Source organism: Lonchura striata, chromosome 36, assembly GCF_046129695.1.
Source record: "Lonchura striata isolate bLonStr1 chromosome 36, bLonStr1.mat, whole genome shotgun sequence".
NCBI lineage: Eukaryota > Metazoa > Chordata > Aves > Passeriformes > Estrildidae > Lonchura > Lonchura striata.
Window position 1 is genome coordinate 3,127,361 of NC_134638.1, and position 9,388 is coordinate 3,136,748.

Genomic DNA, 9,388 nt, shown 5'->3' on the forward strand with positions numbered 1-9,388 from the left:
TCCGAGCTCCGCCGCCGTCGCCTCAGCGCGCTCCGGCTGCTTCGCTGCGAGTGCCGCCGAAGAGAGCTGCTTCTCTGGCAATCCCGCGAAGAGAGAGAGCGAGCTGCCTCTCTCCCCAAAAGCTACCCCTTTATACCCAATAAAAGAGTGCTTGGCTTCCCCCTCTGGGTGGAACATCTCACAATAGGATGGTGTTATGTTACCAGCCCTGCATTGAATCAGTCAATGGCCCAATAACAAACCATTACCTCTTAGGAGCAAAACCGGTTCTTGGAAAAGATAACAAAACCAGTCCAACAGGTTTGCCTTCAACAGATGGCAAATAGAATACAAGCTTATCTTACAACCCAGGACAATGGGTCCGTCAACTTAAGGAGGGAAACTTTAACCGGGGGTGTTCCACCGAAGTGAAGGTAGCCTCAACCTCCCGTGACCAAGCTTGTGGGTACGATCTGTCAGACCCCCTTGAAGGGACCTCTAGTATGTATGCCCAGGAAAGGGATGATAACCAGTGTTAGAGGGGCCCTGTCTCTAGCCAGGGAGAGGCACGGGAAAACCGGATCTTCTGGACAGTGTGGATCCGATGGCCTGGCACATCAGAGCCACAAAAATATGATGCTTTAGTTGATACTGGTGCACAGTGTACTCTGATACCATCGGGACATGTGGGGGCAGAGCCTGTTTCCATTGCTGGTGTGACAGGGGGATCACAACAATTGACTCTGGTGGAAGCCGAGGTGAGCCTGACTGGGAAGGAGTGGAAGAAACATCCTATAGTGACTGGCCCAGATGCTCCGTGTATCCTAGGCATAAAGTTCCTCCAGAATGGCTATTACAAAGACCCAAAGGGACTCAGGTGGGCTTTTGGAATAGCCGCTGTAGAGGCAGAAGACATTAAGCAATTGAACGCCTTGCCTGGACTGTCAGAAAACCCCTCTGCAGTAGGACTCCTAAGGGTGGAAGAACAACGCGTGCCAATTGCGACCTCGACAGTGCACCGCCGGCAGTATCGGACGGATCGAGATGCCGTGATCCCCATCCACAAAATTATTCGGGAGCTGGAGAGCCAAGGGGTGGTCAGCAAAACCCACTCACCCTTCAACAGCCCCATCTGGCCTGTGTGCAAATCTGACAAAGAATGGAGATTGACTGTGGACTATCGTGGCTTAAATGAAGTGACTCCGCCACTGAGCGCTGCTGTACCAGATATGCTGGAACTCCAGTACGAGCTGGAGTCCAAGGCAGCAAAGTGGTATGCCACCATTGATATTGCTAATGCGTTTTTTCCATTCCTCTGGCAGCAGAATGCAGGCCTCAGTTTGCTTTCACCTGGAGGGGCGTGCAGTACACCTGGAACCGACTGCCCCAGGGGTGGAAACACAGCCCCACCATCTGCCATGGACTGATCCAGGCTGCACTAGAAAAGGGTGAGGCTCCAGAACACCTGCAATACATTGATGACATCATTGTGTGGGGGAGCACAGCGGCAGAAGTGTTTGAGAAAGGTGAGAGGATCATCCAGATACTACTAGAAGCTGGCTTTGCCATCAAGAAGAGCAAAGTCAAGGGACCTGCCCGAGAGATCCAGTTCCTGGGAGTGAAATGGCAAGATGGACGGCGCCAGATTCCCACTGAGGTCATCAACAAGATCACAGCTATGTCCCCACCAACCAGCAAAAAGGAAACACAAGCTTTCCTGGGTGCCATAGGTTTCTGGAGAATGCACATTCCTGAGTATAGCCAGATTGTGAGCCCTCTTTATCTGGTTACCCGAAAGAAGAATGATTTCCACTGGGGCCCTGAGCAGCAACAAGCCTTCACCCAGATCAAGCAGTAGATCGCTCATGCTGTAGCCCTTGGCCCAGTCAGAACGGGACCAGAGGTCAAGAATGTGCTCTACTCTGCAGCCGGGAACCATGGGTTGTCCTGGAGCCTTTGGCAGAAAGTGCCTGGGGAGACTCGAGGCCGACCACTGGGATTCTGGAGCCGAAGTTACAGAGGGTCTGAAGCCAACTACACTCCCACAGAGAAGGAAATCTTGGCTGCCTTTGAAGGAGTTCAAGCCGCCTCGGAGGTAATTGGCACAGAAACACAACTCCTCCTGGCACCCCGACTATCGGTGCTGGGGTGGATGTTTAAAGGAGAGGTTCCTACTACCCACCATGCCACTGACGCCACATGGAGCAAATGGATTGCCCTCATCACTCAACGCGCCCGTATTGGAAACCTGAATCGCCCTGGGATTTTGGAGATAATTACGAACTGGCCAGAAGGTGAAAACTTTGGTCTCACTGATGATGAGGAGCAGGTACAAGTGGCAAGAGCTGAAGAAGCTCCACCATACAACCAACTACCAGCAGAGGAGACCTGCTACGCTCTTTTCACTGACGGCTCCTGTCACATTGTAGGGATGAACCGGAAGTGGAAAGCAGCCGTATGGAGCCCCACACGCCAAGTTGCACAAGCTACCAAAGGAGAAGGTGGATCAAGCCAGCTCGCTCAGCTCAAGGCCGTTCAGCTGGCTCTGGACATTGCTGAAAGGGAGAAGTGGCCAAAGCTCTACCTTTATACTGATTCATGGATGGTAGCCAATGCTCTGTGGATCTGGCTGGGAAGGTGGAGGAAGGCCAACTGGCAACGTAGAGGAAAGCCAATCTGGGCTGCTGATATATGGAAAGACATTGCCTCTCGGGTGGAAAAGCTGACGGTGAAAGTCCGTCATGTAGATGCCCATGTCCCCAAAAGTCGGGCTAATGAGGAGCACCGAAACAACGAGCAGGTAGATCAGGCAGCAGGAATAGAGGTGTCAAAGATAGACTTAGATTGGCACCATAAGGGGGAGTTGTTCCTGGCTCAATGGGCCCATGATACCTCAGGTCATCAGGGCAGAGATGCCACCTACAAGTGGTCACGAGACCAAGGGGTGGATCTAACCATGGACAATATTTCTCAGGATATCCATGACTGTGAGAACTGTGCTGCCATCAAACAGGCGAAGCAGGTAAAGCCCCTATGGTATGGTGGGCGGTGGTCCAAGTACAAGTATGGGGAGGCCTGGCAGATTGACTACATCACACTGCCCCAGACACGCCAAGGCAAGCGCTATGTGCTGACCATGGTGGAAGCCACCACTGGATGGCTGGAGACTTTCCCTGTACCTCATGCCACTGCCCGGAACACCATCTTAGGCATAGAAAAGCAAGTCCTGTGGAGACGCGGCACACCTGAGAGAACTGAGTCTGACAACGGCACCCATTTCAAGAACAGCCTTATCAACACCTGGGCCAGAGAACATGGTATCGAATGGATATATCATATTCCCTATCATGCTCCAGCTGCCGGCAAAGTTGAACGGTGCAACGGACTCCTTAAGACTACCCTAAAGGCACTTGGTGGGGGAACATTTAGAAACTGGGAAATTAACCTGGCAAAAGCAACCTGGATAGTCAACACCCAAGGGTCCATCAATCGAGCTGGTCCTGCCCAGTCAGAACCCTTATACACAGTAGATGGAGATAAGGTCCCTGTAGTACATATGAAAGGTATTTTAGGGAAAACTGTTTGGATTAATCGCACCTCAGGCAAAGACAAACCCATCTGTGGGATTGTTTTTGCTCAAGGACCTGGTTACACTTGGTGGGTAATGCAGAAAGATGGGGAAACTGGTTGTGTACCACAGAGAAACCTGGTCTTAAGTGAGAACTGGGTGTAAGATTTCATTGTGATGCAGATGGAAATAGAATAAGGGGTGGATAATGTCCTGATTTGCAAGATAAGCATGTATTCTATTGCCATCTGTTGGAGGTTGGGAAGTTTTCTTATCTGTTCAGAGAACAATGTCTCCCTCGGGGGAGATATCTTCTGTTCATGGACCATTGAATGACTCACTGCATGACTGGTAAAGTTACATCATCCCATTGTGAGATGCTCCACCCAGAGGGAGGAGCCAAGGCTCCCTACATGCATACAATTTTTTTGGCCATCACAACAGCCTCTTTGCTGGATTCCCAGAGGAGCAGCTTCTTCCCTGCTGGATTCCCAGAGGAAGACCAGGCCCATCCACTCCAGCACCAGACCTCAGAGAAAACTAAACCCTTCTGCAGATCCCCGCTCCAGCAGCATTTCATCTGCCACTCTAGGAGGAGCAGCCATCATTTAACTGGACTATTACCAGTACCCTGACTCCTCAGCGTGTCAGGTTTCTGACTCTATCAGTAGTTTTGTTTGTACAAATTATTTTTTTTTGTAGTTTTTTTCCTAGTAAAGAATTGTTAATCCCATTCCCATATCTTTGCCTGAGAGCCTTTTAATTTTGAAATTGTGGTAATTCGGAAGCAAGGAGGTTTACCTTTTCAATTTCATGGGAGGCTTCTGCCTTCCTTCACAGACTCCTGTCTTTTCAAACCAAGACAGGTCTGGTCGGGAACAGCGTGGTTTGGGTGCCGTGAGTGCAGGCAGGAGTTGGGGCAGGTGAAGAGGCAGTGAGCAGCTTGTGTTTGTAGAGGGCCTGGGGCTGCACCTCTGAACCTCCACCTGGAAACACACTTGGGGGAATAGGAGCTACAGCTGGAGTGCCTGTCCTGAAAGGACATGAAGGCCTTCAGCCTTGCCAGCGTTTCTTAAGGGTGTGTTGGTGTTGAGCAGAAAAGCTGCACATTTGGGGAAATGCCTTTGGAGGACAGGGGCTTGCTTCTCAAGTAAAGTGCTTCCCAGAGAGCTCCCAGTGAAGCAGATCCAAGTGTCCCCCTTTGGCCAGGCAGTGTGGTGGAGAGTCTTGGCTGATCTTGGTGTGTGCCAGGCCTCAGAAAAGGCTTGGAAGGTTTGCCTCCCAAGTGCCCTGCTCACTGGCTCTCCCTGTGCATCTTGGAGAGCACAAGGGAGGCATTTCTGGCAGCTGGGCATCAGCAGGCCTTCCAATGGGGGCGTGTTGTGGAGCGAGCCCAGCTGAGGTACCCTGAGAGGAGCCCAGGGCTCCTTGCTCCTCTCTGCTGGCCTGTGAGCGTCTGTCTGCTCTCGGGATGGCCCTGGCTGTGTCAGGGATGCTGCGTGGACACGAGACAGCCGGTCCTTCCCGCTGGGTCCCAGCAGTGCCTGGCAGCCGTCCTGCATCCACGTCAGGATGCTGGCCAAGAGAGGCCCTGGAAGCTGAGGCAGCTGATTTGAAGCTTTTGCAGGTGCCAACAGGTCAAGGCCAACAGTGTTCCCTCAGGATACAGCATTCCTGAGGGGCTTCCCCAGAGGTGCCTGATGCCACCCACTCCTTGTGGCAGTAGTTGCTTTCCTGTGGAAGGTTCTACCTTCCCCAAGAGCACAGAGGGAGCTGGAGAAAGAGCTTGCCAGGCTGCTCTCCATCCTTTACCAGGAGCCCTGGGTGAGCGGAGTAGTCCCAGCTGAGCGCAGATGTGCCAATGGAAGAGCCGTGCCAATGGAAGGCTCGGTGGGAAGAATGATCCAGGATCCATAGGCCTGGCAGCCTGAGCTTGCTGCCGGGGAAGGCCTTGGAGCAGATCCTCCTGAGTGCCATCCCATGGCATATCAGGGAACCAGGGCATCTGTGGGAGGGTGGGACAGGGACAGGGACAGGGACAAGGACAGGGACAGGGACAGGGACAGGGACAGGGACAGGGACAGGGACATCTGGGGGTCCTGGCGGGATGTTGAGGGCTTCTGTGTGGTGTTTGCAGGCTGTTGGTGTTGAAGGTGTGCTGGAGAATGAGTTGTCTGGGAGGTGAGAGGTCTAGGCTGGATTTTGAGTCTGTTTGAAGGCAGCATCTGTGGTTTGGCACAGCTTTGCTTATAGGGCCCAGAAAGAATATCTGTGACTGCTTTTGTTCATGGTCCTGATTCTGCTGCAGGGAACAAGAGGGTAGAGCTGTACTCTAATGGCCACTTAGATCTCTATCCCGGGGCAGGGTTAACCATTTTGCCATCTACTCATTGTTGCCAGCAGTTGCTCCAGGTGTTCCTGCCAACAGCCCCTGCAGGCACGAGCACAGCCCCCAGTGCCCCTGGGCTTTGGCTCCCTCTGGCACAGAAGCCCCCCAGGGGCACAGGTCTCTGGGGCAGGAGATGGCACCAGCCCTGCCAGGGCTTCGGGGGTGGCAGGTCTGCTTGGGCAGGGACTCTGCCTCACCTGCTGGTGTCAGCACTCCCTGGGCCCCAGGGCTCAGAGCAGCATTCCTGCCCTGGCCCACAGTTCCTTGTCCGTGTCACACCCGGGGGTTTGGGATGGCCACAAGCCAGGACATGTCCCGAGGAGGCCGTGCCAGCTTCTGTGGAAGGCCCTGTGCCCTTCCCAGCGTGGCTGCATTGGCAGCCCTGGGGGCTCCTTCTGCTGCCCTGAGCCCACAGAGCAGGGCAGCGTTTGCTGATGGGCTGAGCCCTTCCTAAAGATCTTGTTGGGCTGTCTCAGACACTTGAGGCCAGGGATTCCTTCCAACCTGGACCACTTTGGGTGGGCAGGGGGCAGCCCCAGCGCAGGGGGCAGTGTTTCCAAGGGCCCTTTGTGACACATGCAGCATGGAATGGAGCCCGGTGTCCAAGGGCCCTTGGTGCCACGGTGCAGCATGGAATGGATCCAGGTCTCCAAGGGCCCTTTGTGACACGTGCTGACATAGGAGCTGGAAGTGGCAAGAGCACGCCACAGTGCTCGGAGCAGACGAAGGGACAGGACGGGACAGAGCGGTGCTGTGAGGAGCCCCCGCACAGCGCGCTCGTTCCTGTCCGACCCAGAGCTTTTCTGAGGCATTATTCCTGCAGCTGACCTCGAGGCCAGACCACAGGACTCAGTAACCTGCGGCCTTCCGAGACTTCAATTCTGCAGGTGCCCTTGAGGGCAGAGCGTGGGACTTGGTACCCCAGAGTTTTCCAAGGCATCTCTCCTGAGGGTAGCCAGAAATCCAGTCAGTGACATGGGGCAGGGAGCCCTGAGAGTGCCCAAGCTGACCTGGATGGAGGAGGAAGAAGGCGACCCTGCAGCTGCCACAGCACAGGAGACTGAAGAGGTGGTGCTGTTCCATCCACCACAGGAGGGTGAGTGGCAGAGCCAGGCTGCAAGGCCGGTGCCTTCAGCCAGCTTGGCCCCATCCCATCCCATCCCATCCCATCCCATCCCATCCCATCCCATCCCATCCCATCCCATCCCTTCCCGTCACATCCCATACTCTGGTGACATGTCCATGGACAGGACGGAAGAGGGGCCCGGGCAGTGTTGCCTTCATGGGAGGCAACGGCGACCTGGTTGCAAGGAACAGCACGGCAGCCCAGTCTCCCCTGGGCCACTCGGGCTAACGACACACGCAGGACACCAATGTGGTGGACGGTTGAAAGTGTTTATTATCTTATCTCATGGGTTTAAATAGTCTTGGGGGACTCTGCTACGTCAGGGGGGGTTGGCAGGGTCTCTAGGGTTAGTCAGGAGTGGAAAACTACTGGGTTAGGTGTGGTTACATTCTTTGGGGTAATGGATAACATGTTGCAGGGTGAGAGGGGGATGGGGGTCTTTCTTTCTGTCACATCCCGAAATCTTCCGTTCGTCTGTCCCTATCTACTACATCTCTCCCCTCCTTTTTATAAATAAAATGAGGTAGTTGTAGATATAGGCACTGGAGTGAGGTACAAACTTGTAAGGAAAAAAGGGTTTTGGTAAACCTGAGTAATTCTCGCAAGGTGAGTTTCGAAGGCTTTTGCAACTGACTGTGTTCGCAGTTTTTGATTTACAGCATTTGTTGCTGGCCCACGAACAGAATGTTCGCCCGTTCTAGACGGGCCTGAACAAACGAGACTAGCTTGTTCAGCAGGCATGGTCCTATGGTAACAGCTAAAAGCAGTATTGCCAGTGGACCTACCAGGGCAGAAATTAAAGTGGTGAGCTAAGGTGATTGATTGAACCAAGATTTGAACTAGCTCTGCTGGGTTTCCCTGTCTCTCTTTCTCTGAGCCAGTCTATCTCGGAGTTCTGCTATGGAGTCTTTAACGACTCCCGTATGATCTGTATAAAAGCAGCATTCCTCTTTTAAAGCTGCACACAGTCCTTCTTGTTGCATGAACAAGAGGTCTAGTCCTCGCTTATTCTGTAAAATTATTTCTGAAAGCAAAGAGACTGATTTTTCTAGATAGGAGATGGATTTCTTGATCTTCTACAGGTCTTCGTTGATGGTCATTTGTAGCTGAGAGAGTCCGTGCTGTTGGGTTGCGATGGCTGAGACACTCGTGGCTGTGCTAGCTGCTCTCAGGCCGAGCAGCATTGCGATAGTTATACTTGTGATTATTTCTCTTTTGTGGAGTTTGTCAGGTTCTTCGAAAAGGTGGTACACTTCTTTATCTGAGTGGTACAGGACCTTAGGAACAATCAGAACTTGGACACAGAAGTCGATAGAGTCATTAAATTTGGCAAGGAACACACAAGGACTCACTCTGGATCGCTAGCAAACCCACATTCTAGATGCGGATGGGACCACCTACTTATTGGTCTTTCTGTGGGCTTGACAACTTTAGTGCAGAAGTTGCTTTTTTGCTTTGCTAAAGTTGCATTGCCAAAACATTTGCCCTGTCCTGTGATTTAACTCAGGGTGATTCTTCTGCGGGGAGTGTCCCATCTGCACTGGTGGGGGGCATCGGCTGTGGAGTAACTGAAGGGGGTGTTTAAAGCAATGCCTTCGTAGAAAGGGGGTTTAACATTATAACAAAGCTAACAGGAGTTAGTCAGGTTCGGTTTGGTTTTGTTTAGGGTTAGAAAGGTAGCTTTTAGTATACGAAAGATTGGGTTTGGATCGGACTTGGCTGTGCAGCTTATCTGGAAGGCATCTGTATGGCTAGCCGGGGTGTCGGTGACTTTTGGGGGCAAGGTTTTGGGGTGGGTTGTGTTTTTTTCTTTTTTTGTATGAAGCGTTATAGCTACTAATTGGGTGCTTTTCCAAGCTCGGGACGGCTTTTTCACTCCGTTCACTGGGCGGACTTCTTTGCATTGCCAGTGTCGGGGCTACAGTGCTTGGGGAAAAATCGAGCAGTCTGCTCCTGTGTCTGCCTAAAACTGAAGCCCTATGACATGGGGGTCCTGACTGCCATAAAGGCGGCTCGTCCCCCATAGCACCAGGGGCTCCTTTCCTATTTTCATGGCCAGGGCTACCCAGGGGTCCCGTTCTGGGGCGTCTCTTGCTGACTCTGCGGCACGGGCGCTGCTTGCGGTGGTAGTGGGTACGAAGGTACCGCAGGCTGTGTTGCGAAATTCGCTGGTGAGGGTATGAAGCTGGCTGCCTCCTGTGGGGGTATGGGGTATAAGGGCACCCCGTCCCACTGGGGGTTGGCATAGATGGGCTGCCTTGCATTCGCGGCGGGAGGAGGCTGAGTGCGGCCCGCACACCCCTTCTCTCTCCTGTTTCCCTGGGGC